The sequence below is a fragment of the Molothrus aeneus genome, chromosome 14 (genome assembly GCF_037042795.1).
Source record: "Molothrus aeneus isolate 106 chromosome 14, BPBGC_Maene_1.0, whole genome shotgun sequence".
NCBI lineage: Eukaryota > Metazoa > Chordata > Aves > Passeriformes > Icteridae > Molothrus > Molothrus aeneus.
The window spans coordinates 14291761-14306243 of NC_089659.1; positions in this window are offsets into that span (position 1 = coordinate 14291761).

Genomic DNA, 14483 nt, shown 5'->3' on the forward strand with positions numbered 1-14483 from the left:
CAGGATGGGTGCCAGGGAAGCCCAGAAATCAGAGCATCAAAACCAGCAATGAAGGTGATGTCAAGGATTTGCCTTTGCCGTGATTTATCCCATCATTCCCGCGCTCAGGCTCCGGGAATCTTGCACCTTCTGCAGATGTGCTGCCTGATTAAAAATGATGCAACATTTTTGCTGGCTGTGTCATAGGATTTCAATTACAAAAAGCCCCATTTTCCACCTGGAAATCCGGGCGCTTCCCACCTGCCCCAAGGGGAGAGGGAGAGGGGGAGCTGGGAGTGTTTAATCCATGGGGAAAGGATAGAGCAGGGAAATGCAGCAGCACGAGGCCATGGGGCTCCAGAGGAACATTTTATGGGGCTGAGAAGTCGCTGCATAATAGGCTGGGGAAGGAAGTATTAAAATCTTTAACCGGTTTTCAGAGCCGCGATAATTAAGGTGTTGCAAGCTACAATTGCCCGGAAAAAAAAATCCAAAGGCAGGGAATAAGATTTTTATCACTTGCAGAAGTGGCCACTCATGGATTTGGGGTTTAAAAAAAATAAAGAGAAAGAATAAAACCCTGCGAGAAAGGGGAAAATTCAAAGGTGGCTGAAAAGGGGCTGGGCTGGAGATGGAAAGTGGGAGCTGGGGGAGCAGCTGGGAAGTCAGGGAAGCATTGTCTGGAGTCCAGCACTTTAATCATGAGCTTTAATGGAACTGGAGTAGAGTTTTAATCCTAAACATCCTCACTGGAGCAGCTCCCTTTCCTCTGGACCTCTGGGAAGGAAGGAATATTGGCTTCAATGAATGAGGCCACAGAAATGGGTGAGAGAGGCTGAATTCTCTCCTGACTCTGAACTCCTGCTGCTCTCTGGGACAGGACACATCATTCCCCATCTCCAGAAAACCCATGGCTTGGGCTGTGCCCCGGGAAAGACAAAGGGAGAGGGAAAGAACAACAAAAACCACAAGAAAAATCCCTGGCAGGCAGCTGGTGCCACCCTAAACTTGGAGAGAGGGCACAGAGAGGTCCTGAGCATACTGATATTCCCAGAAAATCAAGCAATGCATCCCAAAAACCCCACCAGAAGGGAATCAGTTCACTCTTGTAAGAGCAAAGGTGAGGGGCGAGCCATGCCAGGGAGCTGCCTTTAGCTGTTTGACCATTATTGTAAAATATCAGGAAAATGCCTCAAATTGGCTGGAGAAGGAGCAGCCCTGAACGGCACATTACAGATTACAGGAGGAATATGGTGGGAAAAGAAACATCTATAGATATATATTAATGGGTCTATATATATATATTTATATATGTAGATAGATAGATAGATATATGGATGCAATTTTGTAGATAGATATGTGGGTATATATGTATTATATATGTGTATGTATATATATATAGTATATATTTATATGTGTGTATATATATGTTTTGTGTATTCATGTATGATAAAGGAATTTTTGCATTTTAATAGACTATTTATGTATATTTATACATGTTTATATATATATATATATATATATATATATATATATATATGAGGTAGCAATATATCCATTCATGCAGAGCTTGCTGGAGGAGGCGGGAATATCCAAATATCCAAGGGGACACTGCCGAGGTCATTCCTTAACATCCCTCTTAATGACCTGCAAAAGGCACCACAGCTCGTTAATGACCTGGCAGCGAAGATAAGCAGCTTGTCGCTGGAATTCCCGCTGCAATTCCCGCCGCTATCCCGGTGTGCGGGGCCGGCCGTCCTTCCACAGGCAGGGAGACATGAAAGGGGCCTAAATAGCCAGAAAGGAGCACAGGAAACGCCATGGTTTTGTTCGAGGGGGGAAAAAAAATAAATGTAATCGGGTCTATCTGGGGCGAGTGATTAAAAAGTTGTTGGAGCGGGAGAGCGGCGGCGGCACCTCGGGAAAATCCGAGGGGTTTAATATGCAGCTATGCCGGAGCTCTCCTCATCCCCCTCTCCCAGGGAAAGCACAAAGTGCATTTTCAGGTCAGCGAGTCAGGGAAAGAAGGAGAAGCCCCAAAAAGGAGCAGAAGCTGGAAGAATGCTGTGTAAGCTGAGATTTTCAAACACACGGATCTGTTTTCTTTGGAGCGGCAGCGGCCGGGGGAAGTCGCAGCGGCAGACAAAGCTCCCGCAGGGTTCGAGCACCAAAGGAAAAGCGGTGGAGGTGGCAGAGGAGCAGGAGGTGACCCGGGGCTGTGTCCTGCCCCAGGGGGAGTGCCGGGAGCCCGGGGCTGTGCCGGGACACGCGGCTGCCGAGGGATGTGCCCGAGGCATCGCCGCTCCCGGGGCTGCTCCATCACCTGCCATGGCCTCTGCTCCTCGGCCGGGGTGCAAAATCCAAGTGCTGCTGTCCCCAGGATCAGATCTGCTGTCCCCAGGATCAGATCTGCTGTCCCCAGCGCCAGACCCGCTATTCCCAAGGCCGGATCTTCCATTCCCAATGCCACACCTGCCATCCCCAGGGCCACACCTGCCATCCCTGTGATGAGACTATCCACTTCCAGTGTCGCAATTTCCATCCTCAGCGTCACAACTTCCATCCCCAGGGTCAAACACACCATCTTCAGGGTCAGACCTGCCATTCCCAGGGTCACAACTCCCATCCCAAATGTCAGACCTGTTCCCCAGTGCCAAAGTTTCCATTCCCAGTGCAAACCCTGCCATCCTTAGGGTCAGACCTGCCATTCCCAGTGTCACACCTGCCTCCTCCAGTGTCCCATCTCCCACCCCAAGGGTCACACCTGATACCCAGTGTCAGACCTTCCATCCCCAGTGTCACACCTGCCACCCCCAGTGTCCCACGAGCCATGCCCAGGATCAGAGCCAGCACCCGGGTGTGACAGCCGGTTCCTGCCAGCTGTCTGCAGAGGTTGGGGGATGCTGTCTGTGGCCACACGGGCACGGTGCTGCTGTAAGAGGGACCTGTAGGGAGAGGAATTGGATGTGCTGAGCTCTTCTTGCAGCTCCCAAGCGGCGAGCAGCCCCCGGGGCAGGGTCCCGAGAGCTCCCGGCTCGTCCCCACCCCGTGCCCCGAACCAGCCGGTGATCTCACGTGAATGAGCTCAGAGCTGGCTGCGTCCTGCCAGGATTTACATGGGAGGCTCCAGAGAGTCTGTGTGTACTCGCAAGCCTCCCGCCGAGAGCCACAGCTCTCCCCGAGGGGAGGAGGAGCGGGGCTCCCTTTCCTGCTTCCCCACCCTGCCCTGCCAGCCCCGGCTCCGGGCGGCCCACGCTGCTTCCCCGGCGGCTGCAGGAGCCGGGACAGGGAGATCCAGCCCCCCTGGACCCCTCACTGCTGCACCCCTGTGCCCTGCACTCCTGCAGTCCTACAGCCCTGCACTCCTGTATCCCCGTGCCCTGAATCCACTCTGCATCCCTGCATTTCTGCATCCCTGCATCCTCAGTTCTGCACCCACACACCCCTACTCTTGTAGCCCCTGCAATCCTGTGTCCCTGTGCCCCTGCATCCCAAATCCATGTGCCCCTAAATCCCTTTTTGTGCCCCTGCATCCTTGCATCTTGTCTCCTCTCTAATCCCCTGCATCCCCACACCTGCACATCTGCACCCCTGCACTTGTGCTTCCCATCATCCCTGTGCCCCTGCATCCCTGGATCCTGTAATCCCCTGCATCCCTGTGCCCCTGCATCCCTGGATCCTGTAATCCCCTGCATCCCTGTGCCCCTGCATCCTGTAATCCCCTGCATCCCTGTGCCCCTGCATCCTGTAATCCCCTGCATCCCTGTGCCCCTGCATCCCTGGATCCTGTAATCCCCTGCATCCCCTCACCCTGCCCTCCAGCATTCCCTGCCATCCTTCTCCCCTAATCCCAGCATCCCAACACCACCACATCCCTGCACCCTCACATTCCCACACCTCATCCCGACCCCCCAGCACCCAGGAGAGGATCCCAGCTTCCCACACAGCACAAGGCTCTGTAATCCTCCCCTTTAGGTGGATCATGGCTCTGTGATTCCCACCCGGACTCCATGCAGGTTTTGGGGATGTTTTCAGCCCCGTGGTGCCGCTGAAGGCTCCCTGAGCAGGGCTGAAGGCTCCCTGGGCTGAAAGGCAGAAGAGGAAAGTGGAAAAATTCACTTTTATGTCTCAGCAATCACAAAAAGGGATAAACTGAACATCCTGAGCAGTTGCAGCGCTACTTTTGTGGGGCTGGTAATTTGTGACAGTGAAGATCACTGGAAATATCTTAATTAATGTTTATTTTGATGGCTGTGGAGGTTTGGGGTGACGTGTCCCTGAGTCTGGAATGGGGAGGGGGGGGGGAAGGGTGGCACGGGGGGAAAAAAGCAGATTTTTTTTGACTTACTGCCCAGAACCACAAAAATGCCTTTTAAAGCGTCCCTCCCTCGTCCGAACAGGCTCGTCGGGAGCAGAGCAGAGCTCATGGAAAGAGGAGAGATAGAGAGATAGAGACTCAGAGGAAGGAGGTGAGGGGCAAAGACATGGGAAGGAGACAGACAAACACACGCGGAGCAATTTGCATGGTTTATGAGTCTTTGATTCCAGCCTATTTACAACCTGGGCGCTCACACCCCGGTGGGAAGTTGGGAGATTACTTTACTTACCCTCGATTTCGCTTCACATCTTTATCGAGGGATCTCTCTCGCCTCCAGCCAGACTTTAACGAGCTGCAGCTACGGCAGGGACCGGCCCCGTGCGGCCGAGCCCCTTCCCCGCCTGCTCCCGCCGCCATTCCCGGCTCCCGCTGCCGTTCCCGGCTCCGCAGGGACACCCTGGCCATCCAAGGGACCCCTTTTGTGAGCCAAGGGACATCTCTGAGAGCCAAGGGACATCCCTCCTCTCCTTTTTTCCCCCCACTTCAGGGGGTAAAAGAATTTCTGGGATCAGACCAGGCAGTTTTGGGTTCAGCACAGAGGAATGAGACCCCAAACCCGGAGCATTTGGTTCCAGAGGTGCAGGAGCTTCTGCCCTGCCAGCATCCCATTCTCCCATTTCCTTCTCATTCACTATCTCGTTCTTCTCCCCCTTGTTTTTGCCATTTTCCTCCTCTTTGAGCCATTTTCCTCCTGAAAAAGATGAATTCCAGGGAAAGGGGACAGCTGGTGGAATTACCGGATGCAGTGGAAAGAAACGCATGACCCAGGGCTCTTTGTTCCTTTGATATTTGAAATCCCAACATCCACATCCAGAGTAACTTCTGGAAAATTCCTTGGGGGAGAGGTCTTTCCTACCAAGCAACGATGAGGCAATCTGGGGTGAATTCCAAGCCCTGAGTGAATCCTTCATCCCACTGAGAGACCCAGGACAAGCCAAGGGCCACCAGTTCATGCTGGATCCCTGAGCACCCTCATCCCACCTCCTGCCATGATCCCAGCATCCCAAGGAGACACAACGAGTCCCTCTCCTAACGCCCTTCCTTGGGTGTTTTCTTGGGATGAATCCTCTGATCTGCCTCCATCACTCAGGGCAAACCTGGGACTCATCTCCCATTCCCCGACCCCTGAGCACACCAAGGGGTGATCAAGGGAAGCTTTCCCGCTGTGTTTTGGCTCCTTTTCGCTGCTGGATTTCCCCCAGGTGCTCACGATGATTTTTTTCCTCTCTCAGTTTGACGCCCACACGCGCGGGGCTGTGCCAGGAGGGGCAGGGGCAGCTCTCCCTGCCTGGCAGGGGCGTCGTGCCCGGGCTGAGCCTCGGCAGCCGCTCCCTCCCCCTTGGCTGCGACCCCCGGGACCGTTTCCATTCCATAATTGGGCAAATCTTTTCCTATCAGATCTCAGCACAAGTGTCTGCAAGCCTTGCCCGAATAATGAGGAATATTCAAGGAAAAGCTGGTGCTTTTTCTCATCTCCTTTTTGCCAGGAATCTGGGGTTTTTTGGGATAGCGGCTGGAGCACAGGCAAGGGCAGCTCCCGCATGACTATTCATGGGCAATCTTCGGGGATTTGCCTAAACTCAAAGCAGATTTGGAGGAAAAATAGGAAACCTGGAAGCCTTTGCTGATGACTCCTCCCGGGTAGCTCCCGCTCGGCACCACGGGAAGCTTCTCCTCTCTCTCCTTCAGCTTGTTTTTATTGAGGTGTTTTTTTCCTTCCTCCCCCTGACGTTATTTAAATCTTGTTCTTTAATAAGTCTACAACTAAAAGCAATTAAGGAGCTCAGTGAGCAGCATCCATCTCAGCGCTGCCTCCAAGGCACTTCCAGGGCTGGCAAACCCTGCCTGGAGGCACAGAGAGCATCGGGAGAGCATCAGGAGAGCATCAGGAGCCCGATGGATGCCCGGCTCTGTGAAACCTCCCGCTCTGGGGGGCACAGGGGGTCCCTTCCACCCCCATCCCAAGCCATCCCATCCTTCCAGGGGCTCCCAAGCCTTTTCCTCAGAGGTTTGGGGGCCCTGCCCACACGCCCCTTCACCTAAAGGTGTTGCTATGCTGATAAACGATGCTTAAAATAAAATAAAGAGAGAAAACGTGTGTTTTCCTGTTCCGGGAGCAACAGATCAAAGCAATTCTGAGGCAGATGATAATTCCTGGCAGTAACCACCCACAGCAGATAAGGGGGATGGAGGGCTCCTCAGAGAGATGGGCTCAGAAATGCAGGTGACAGGCACAGAGAGGGCTTTGGCCATTAAAAGGGACACCAAGATTTGCCATCAGGGTGGCCCAAATCAAACCCACACTGTCCAAAAGTCCCCTGCCACAGCCCTGGTACCCATGGGCAGCAGCCACAGCCACGGCCAGTGCCCACACACCATTGGCAGCCCACGGAAAGCCCTTCCTGCCAAAACTCCTTCCCTGACAAAGGGCTCTTGCTTCCAGCTCAGGAGCAGCAAACACGGAGGCAGGCGAGACAACCTCTTCCCACAGCATTTTAATGAAGAAAACACCCACAGAGATGCAAACACGGCCTCAGCTCGCTGCCTGCCCATCCTCCTTCCACCTGGGCCCATCCTCCTTCCACCTGGGCCTATCCTGCATGAATTAGCAGGAGGCAATTTTACCCTCATCTTCTAATCTCTCTGAGCTGCCCCAAGAGGCAAAGGGCAAAGAGGGGCAGGTTTAGTCCATCAGAGGTGAGAACAGAGGAGAGACCACGCTGAGGGCAGCACATCCCTAATTCCCAGTAGGAATCAGGATCCTGGATAGGGATAAGCCAATGCCAAGCTTCCACAGCAGGGCTGGGCACACCCAGCAGGACCAGGCTGGAGCCTGCTCAGCCCCCAGGGACCCCAGAACCCCCCAAGGCCTGGGCTGATCCTGGCTGGGAAGTAGGGAGGGGGGAATTCTGCCCTGATCAGGTGAGACCCCACCTGCAGAGCTGCCTCCCAAAACAAAAAGGACCTGGAGCTGCTGCAGAGAGTCCAGAGGAGCCCACGGAGCTGCTCCGAGGGCTGGAGCCCCTCTGGAGCCAGGCTGGGAGAGCTGGGGGTGCTCACCTGGAGAGGAGAAGGCTCCAGGGAGAGCTCAGAGCCCCTTGCAGTGCCTGGAGGTTGCCCAGAGAAGCTGTGGCTGCCCCTGGATCCCTGGAAGTGTCCAAGGCCAGGTTGGACAGGGCTTGGAGCAGCCTGGGACAGTGGAAGGTGTCCCTGCCCATGGCAGGGGGTGGGACACAATGGAATTTAAGGTGACTTCCAAGCCAGACCATGCTGAGATTCCATGATTATTTCCTGTGATTCCATGATTATTTCCAGGCTCCAGCTCCTGAGGACTCCGAGATGGAGACCTGGCTGGAAGGACAGTAAACAGGAGGTGTGGAAGATGCTGCCTCTGATGTAATCCTGCCGATCCCTGGGAACCGCCGGCATCTTCCCACATCTCCCCTGGCCTTGGGAGCCCAGCTCAGCTCACCCCACCACCCTCCAGACGGGCACATCTGACTTGTCCTCAAATCCAGCCAGCAGCTCCAAGTATTGGCCATAAAAAAAACTTAAAAAGAACCCATGAATGATTTATTGAAATGTTCCCATTTTCACTGGAAACACAAAGGAATGATCCTCCAAGAAATGTGGTTTGCAGCTGGGAATTCTTTAACTAAAAGTACTAAATGTGTGCAAACGAGAGAGACTTTTGGGGGAAAAACCAAAAATGCAATATGAGAGCCCAAACATCTGTTGGAAAACCATTCCCAAAGTTCAGAAAGGCACTACCAACAAACCCCAAGCAGGGGGAAGGGCCATGAGTGAGTCAAGTCTTCCCAGGTGGACACGAGTGCCACATCCTCGGGACGGGCATCATCTTCCCCTGTGAATTTTTGGGTTTTTATGGAAAAGCTGTGGGAGCACTGCCCCAAGACTCCCAGCAGAGTGGCCCAGACGGGTGAGGCCTGTCAAAACATTTCAGAATAATCGTCATAAAGCACGGCCAGATCAAAACAAGTTAAAACAGAGCCGCCAAGGTCTGGTCACCTCATAAACCACAGATAAAGCCAGCAAGGCCTCGCCAGAGCAGGTTTGATCTTCCTCCCTTCCTGTATCTCTTCCATAAACATTTTGGGGAGCCGCAGGAGAAGAGTCTTATTGATGAAGTCTGAACACTAACATCCTATGGATGCTGGGAATTATCCCACGCCTCATCCTCCCTGTCCGGGGCAGCGCCAACCCCAGCGGATCCTGCCAGCCCTGCAAGGACTCCTCTGCTTACTTTAAACCAATTCCCATCAAACTCCTCACTCAGGAAAGGGCAAAATCTGGATCAAAAGAGGCCCTTTGGCCGCCCCCTTCCTTCCAGTTGTCCGACCTTGGCAGGTGTTGGCCAAAGGAGCCAGGACCATCAGCAGCACCTCGAGAGCTTTTGTCAAGTCCAAAGAGCTTTTCCCAAATCCCTCCCCACCTTCTGCTGCTCTTGTGCTGCTGCATGGAGGGGCTGGAGGAAGTCCAGGATAGGGAATGGAGCTGGGGAAGGGGCTGGAGCACCAGAAGTGGCTGAAAGAGCTGGGGGGGGCTCAGTTTTCAGAAAAGGAGGCTCAGGGGGCTCTGCACAACAGGAAGGGGCAGTCAGAGGGGTCAGGCTCTGCTCCCAGGGAATAAGGGAGCCTCAAGTCCTGCCAGGGGAGGTTTGCTTGGCTATCATGGAAAATTCCTCATGGAAAGGGTTGTCCAGCCCTGCCATAGGGGTGGAGTCTCCATCCCTGGAGGGATTTAAAAGCCATGTGGACGTGGCACTTGGGGACATGGTCAGTGGTGGCCTTGGCAGTGCTGGGACGTGGTTAGACTGCACAGTCCCAGAGGGTTTCTGTGGTTCTAAGGATCATCCCTCCTGCCCCAGCAGCTGAAGGTGCCCATGAATTTCCAGGTCATTCAGCTCATGCACTGCTTGGGATAGAGACCTGCCAAGTCTCCAGCCTCCAGGAGAAAAGTGGGATGAGCACCGAGCCCTGGCAGTCCTGGGGCCGGTGTGTCCACACCGGCCATGCTGTAACATGACCTTAATTAGAGTAATTGAGCCCTTGGACAAGGCTTGGAGCAAAGAGGTTGCAATATTTGGGGTTTCTAGAAGGTCTCTGCAAGGTCACTCAGCCCTGGCTGGTGAGGCAAGAGCAGCCCAGGGATAAATGGGAATTTTAATCCCTGGTTGAGGATGGCAGGATTTGGGGAACAGCCTGTTTGTGCAGGAGAGAAAACTTTCAACAAGGTCCCATAGGAGTTTGGCCAGAAATCTCCTCTGGTGCCCCCCAAAATGATGCAGGAGAGGGAAGAGCAGAGCCAAGCACTTTGGAGCAGCTCCAAATTACTCCTGGCACCGAGGAGTTGCAGGGGAATGGAATGATCGTATGGAGCAAAGCAATAAAATGGCAGATGAACTTCCCTGCTCATAATTGCAGAGTAATGAACATGAAAAGCTTTTCCCCCACCCGGCCACGCGCAGCGGCTCCGTATCAGCAATTATTGGGATTTAACGAGATCTTGGAGACGCTGCTGAGCCCCTTTGAAAGCCTCCTTCCCATGATTAGCAAGAGTCAAAAAAGGCAAGTGGAATATTAAGAATTCTTGGAGTAAGGAGAGAGAACAAAAGGAAAACTATCCTTTTTTTCCTTCATCTGTTGCCTCTCTGATGGATCCATGCCAGGGAACGAGGAGATGGTGGGGGAAAGGATCACATTGATCCAGGGTTTGGGATAACACCTGTGTGGAGAGAGTTTAAATGAGCTGGGGAAAAAGGGGGTAAAGAGACAAATAACTCAAAGTTATAGAGGTTTGGAATGGGAAAACTGACAACAGGATCCTTGGATAATGGATTTGATGCTTTTCCCACCAAGTGGCTTCATGGAGCTGTGGGAATTGTCACCAGTGGAGACTTCTCACCACCCTGAGATCAGATCTGCAGGGTCAGCTCCGCATCCGTGAGAAAAACAGGATCAGCTCCAGGCAAATCCTGCCAGACCTGGGATGGAAAGTAAAGAGAGCCAGGGTGGGCACCATGTTTGAGTCCTTCACCTGGAACCTCCTGGGAAATTCCTGGAGCTTTCTTGGGATCCACAGCACAACAGCTGCTGTAGGGTCTTGTCCTGTGAATTTGGGGAGGGCACGTTCCTTTCTTGCAATCCAAGGCTTCCTAGGAATTTCCTATGACTTGTATCTAGAACATTTCCAGGAATGTTCAAGGGCTTCATAAGACTTCTCCAATCTGAAATATTTCAAGGAACGCCCTAGAGCTTCCCTGACTTTTCCTCCACATACAAACTTCCCCAGAGTCTTCCATTTTCCCCGTGAGTTTTCTCTCTCCCGGAAGTTTTCTGGCATTTCCTTATCTGCAACCTGTCTAGGAGCATCCCAATGAATTCCAAGACTCCCACAAGGGCTCTCAAGAAATTCTTCAGTCTAGGATATCGGTATGAAATTCTCCAAATACTTTTGAGAAACTTCTCCATCCAGGAAACCTCAGCCAAGGACTTTTCTCAGATTCTTCCACATTTTTCTAGAAATTCTTCAAATGAGGAATTCTAGAAATTGTCCTGGTGATTTAGAAGAATTTTCATTGTGCTTTGCAGGACTTTTTTCCTTTGCACTTCGTGATGCTTCAAGGAATTTCCCAAATGATTTTTTTTTTTAGGAATTCAGTCTTGTTTTGTGAGTTTTCCCAAGTGCTCTGATTTTTGCAGTGCATCCATGAAATACCAACCTCTCCAGGCAGCCCAAACCAGGATGGAGGAAGGGAAGTGTCCCTTTGCTGTGCCACACCCTGGAGCCACCACGATGGAGAGTGGAGGTGCAGCATCCCAGGATGTGGCTGTGGTGGAGCAGAGTCACTCCATGGAGGTCAGGGCAGCCCCACCAGCTCTGTGGGAATTGTGCCAAGGCAGAGCCGGGAAGGAGCAGGAGAAGCATCTCTGCCACATCCAAACCTCTCCTGGAAGAGAGGAGCCATCCCTCACCAGCCCAGCAGGACCATGGGGCAGCTTGGGATCTCCTGGGATCTCTCTGCACATCCCTGGAGGCTGTGCCAGAGGGTCCAGCCCGTTCCAAGCTCCCCGTTGGATGCAGAGATCTGTCACTGCCACACCAAGGGCTGGATTTGGGATGTGAGCCACACTTCAGGCCCTTCCCTCATGAAGTAGGGAGCACACAGTCTGCAGGCTCAGGGTGTGGCAGTGACACAGCCACATGTGGCCAGATGTGAGGAGAGAAGGAAAAGGCAAAGCTGGGAGCAAGGCAGGGTAAAGCCAGATTGCTCTGGGACAACTCCTGGACATGCTGGCAGCTCCTGCTGCTCCTGCTGCTGGCTGTGGGTTCACCAGGGTCAGCTGAGGTCCCTAAAGATGCTCCTCAACCTCTTGGATGATCTGGAAACTCAGTTCCTGGTTCAAAGAACACAAAGTTCCTTTGAATCAAACATCACCTTGCACTGGGGGCTCCAGAAGGAGCATCCAGAAGTGTCCAAGGCCAGAATGGACTGGGCTTGGAGCAACCTGGGTGAGTGGAAGCTGTCCCTGCCCATGGCAGGGGTTTGGAACAAGATCATCTTTAAGGCTCCTTCCAGCCCAGACCATTCTGTGATTCCACAACCTCCTGGGGAATCCTCAGGGTGCTGTGGGTTCCCCAATTTTCCTGACATCCACCCTGGTGAGGGTGATCCATGGAAAGGACCAGAGGGGTCTGCTGAGGGGGCAACGCTCCCTGCGCAGACCCGGGGGTGCTCTGGGTGCCCCTCTAAGGGCACAGAGGAGAAGAGGTGGGGAAAGCAGGGGCTGCACCCCCAGAAGAGCTTTGGGGAGCCCCCAGGGCACCACCCCCCCGCCACACCCTGCTCAGGGTGACTCAGGAGGGTGGGGTGGACACACCTGGTCTGCAAATATTGCCTGAAATGCAGCACCCAGGCCGTGTTTGCTCTGTTTATCTCCTGACATTATTTATTTCCTACCTGTCCATGGGCTGCTGGGGACTGTCACCACCGGGCTGTGGCCATGGCCGTGTTGACTTTGGCATAGGGAAAGAGAGCCTGGGCCAAATGTGTGGAGAGGAAGGACTGGGAGAATCCAGGGCAGGGAGAGCTGGGGCTGCTGGGCTCTGGGGAGAGCACCTGGGCACCTGCAAGGAGCAGGATGTGGAAATCAGGCCTGGAACTTGATCCTGCAGCTCCATCTTGCAGGAGTTTGGGGTGTGATGCCCCTGGAGCAGCAGCAGGGCCAAGGGCTGGGGGAGCAGGAAGGGCCTCTCCTCCTGCTCTGGTGTAATCCCACAGTGATCCTAAAAGTGTGGGTGGGTCAAACACGAGGATTTCTCTGGGTAAAGCAGCCCCAGCGCCCACCTTCCTCCTCCTCCTTCTCCTCTCCTGCCTCTGGACCTGCAGCCTGGACCTGCAATGTCCTAGATGGCAAAATAGCCCAAAAGTTCCAAAAGTAGCACCAGCTCTGTGATCCCACAGAAGAGCCACCACCCTCCCATGCTTCAGCTGTCATCTGACACAGGGTCACGGGTGAGGGGTGACAGAGGGACCATCCTGGGGGCACCCAATTGTGTAAGAGGCAGCTTAGAGAGGAACTGGAGGATTTGGATCCTGTTTCTTGCTTAACTCCCTGATATCTGATCCCTGGGGAGGAAGAGGATTCTTCTGCCCTCCTCAGAGGGGACTTAAGAGAGGCCACTAAGAAAAGCTTCTGAAGCAGCATGAGAGAGCTCTGAGCCTTTCCTGATGCTGTGGGTGATGCCTGGGGCTGTGGGTGCAGGATGGGGGGGATCCCAGGCCTGTGCAGGGTCCCTGGATGACCAGGGACAGGGGGGACAGTTCCTGGTAGCCTCCCAGCCCCGCTGCTGTGAGGGAGCACCAGTCCTTTAGGAAGGGGATTTCTGACAAAGCTGAGATCACGTTGCTGTTTGGCTTAGTCTCAGGCCATTCTGCCTCCAAATCCCTCCTAATTCCGGGCTGATATTAATTACAGTGTATCTGACCCAGGCCTGGGGAGTGGCAGCTCTTCCCCACATCCCAAACCAAGCTTTTCCCTGGGATCCTGCTCACAGCCAGCAGCCCCTGAGCCAAATAATCCCTGGCCTAATGCACCGACTTAAATCAGATTTGGGCCCTCTGTCCCTGCTCTGCCACTTTCTGCTGGTTCCCCACAGCTGCAGCCCAGACAAAACAGGAGGGGTTGGGAGGGAGGAGCTGGGTCTCCCCCAGCGCTCCTGGATCTGGGATTTGGGCTTTGCTTTTCCTGCCTCTCCCCAGAGCAGCCACTTGCTGCTGTGGTGGCAGCAGCTCTGGTGTCCCCACTGTCACCCCAGGGACTGGGACAGACCCTTTGGTCCCAGCTGCAGGGCTGGAGATGCTGCAGCTGAAACACAGAGTGAAGCTGAGGGTTTGTGCTGACCTTGGAGCTGAAAAGTGCTTTAATGGAGTCAGGGATGCAAGGGAAAGATGGGAGAACTCGCTCAGCATCTCCAAAAGCAACTTATGCCCCACCAGCTGTGTCTGACAGGCTGGAGAGCATCCCACAAGAACAGGGGAGCACTCCTGAGGGGAGAGTATCCCACATGGACAGGGGAGCACTCCTGATGGGACAGCATCCTACACCTCCAGCAGAGCATCCCCTGCAGGCACCCCAGGCAGGGAATTCCCCCTGGCTGCTCGGTGGCTCCTGTGACCGGAGCTTTGTGAATCCCCCTGGGAATCCCTCCTGGCACTGATCCCACCCCTGCTCCGGGCTGGGAGCCCCGAGGCTGTCCCAGCCCCATGGACACGCTCCCTGCAGGTGGGATGAGCCGAGCCGTGGCTGTTGTTATCCCAGAGCCACTTCCCAGAGCAAAGCCAGAGCCTCGGGCAGTGCCCTTTGGCCGCGGGCGGTGACCCGTGGGCAGCACATCGTCCAGCCCTCCCGGGGCAGTGATTGATGCTGGGCCCTGTCCCTGAGCCACAGACCGGCTGTCCCTGCCCTGCTGGGACAGACTGGCCCGCGGGACCGCTCCGGACAGGAATCAAAGCTTTGGGAATGTACATGGGAGCTCCAGAACCTTCCAGAGAGGCGGATGCACCATCCCGCAGAAGGGCTGGGGTCAGCCAGGGGCTGCCTTG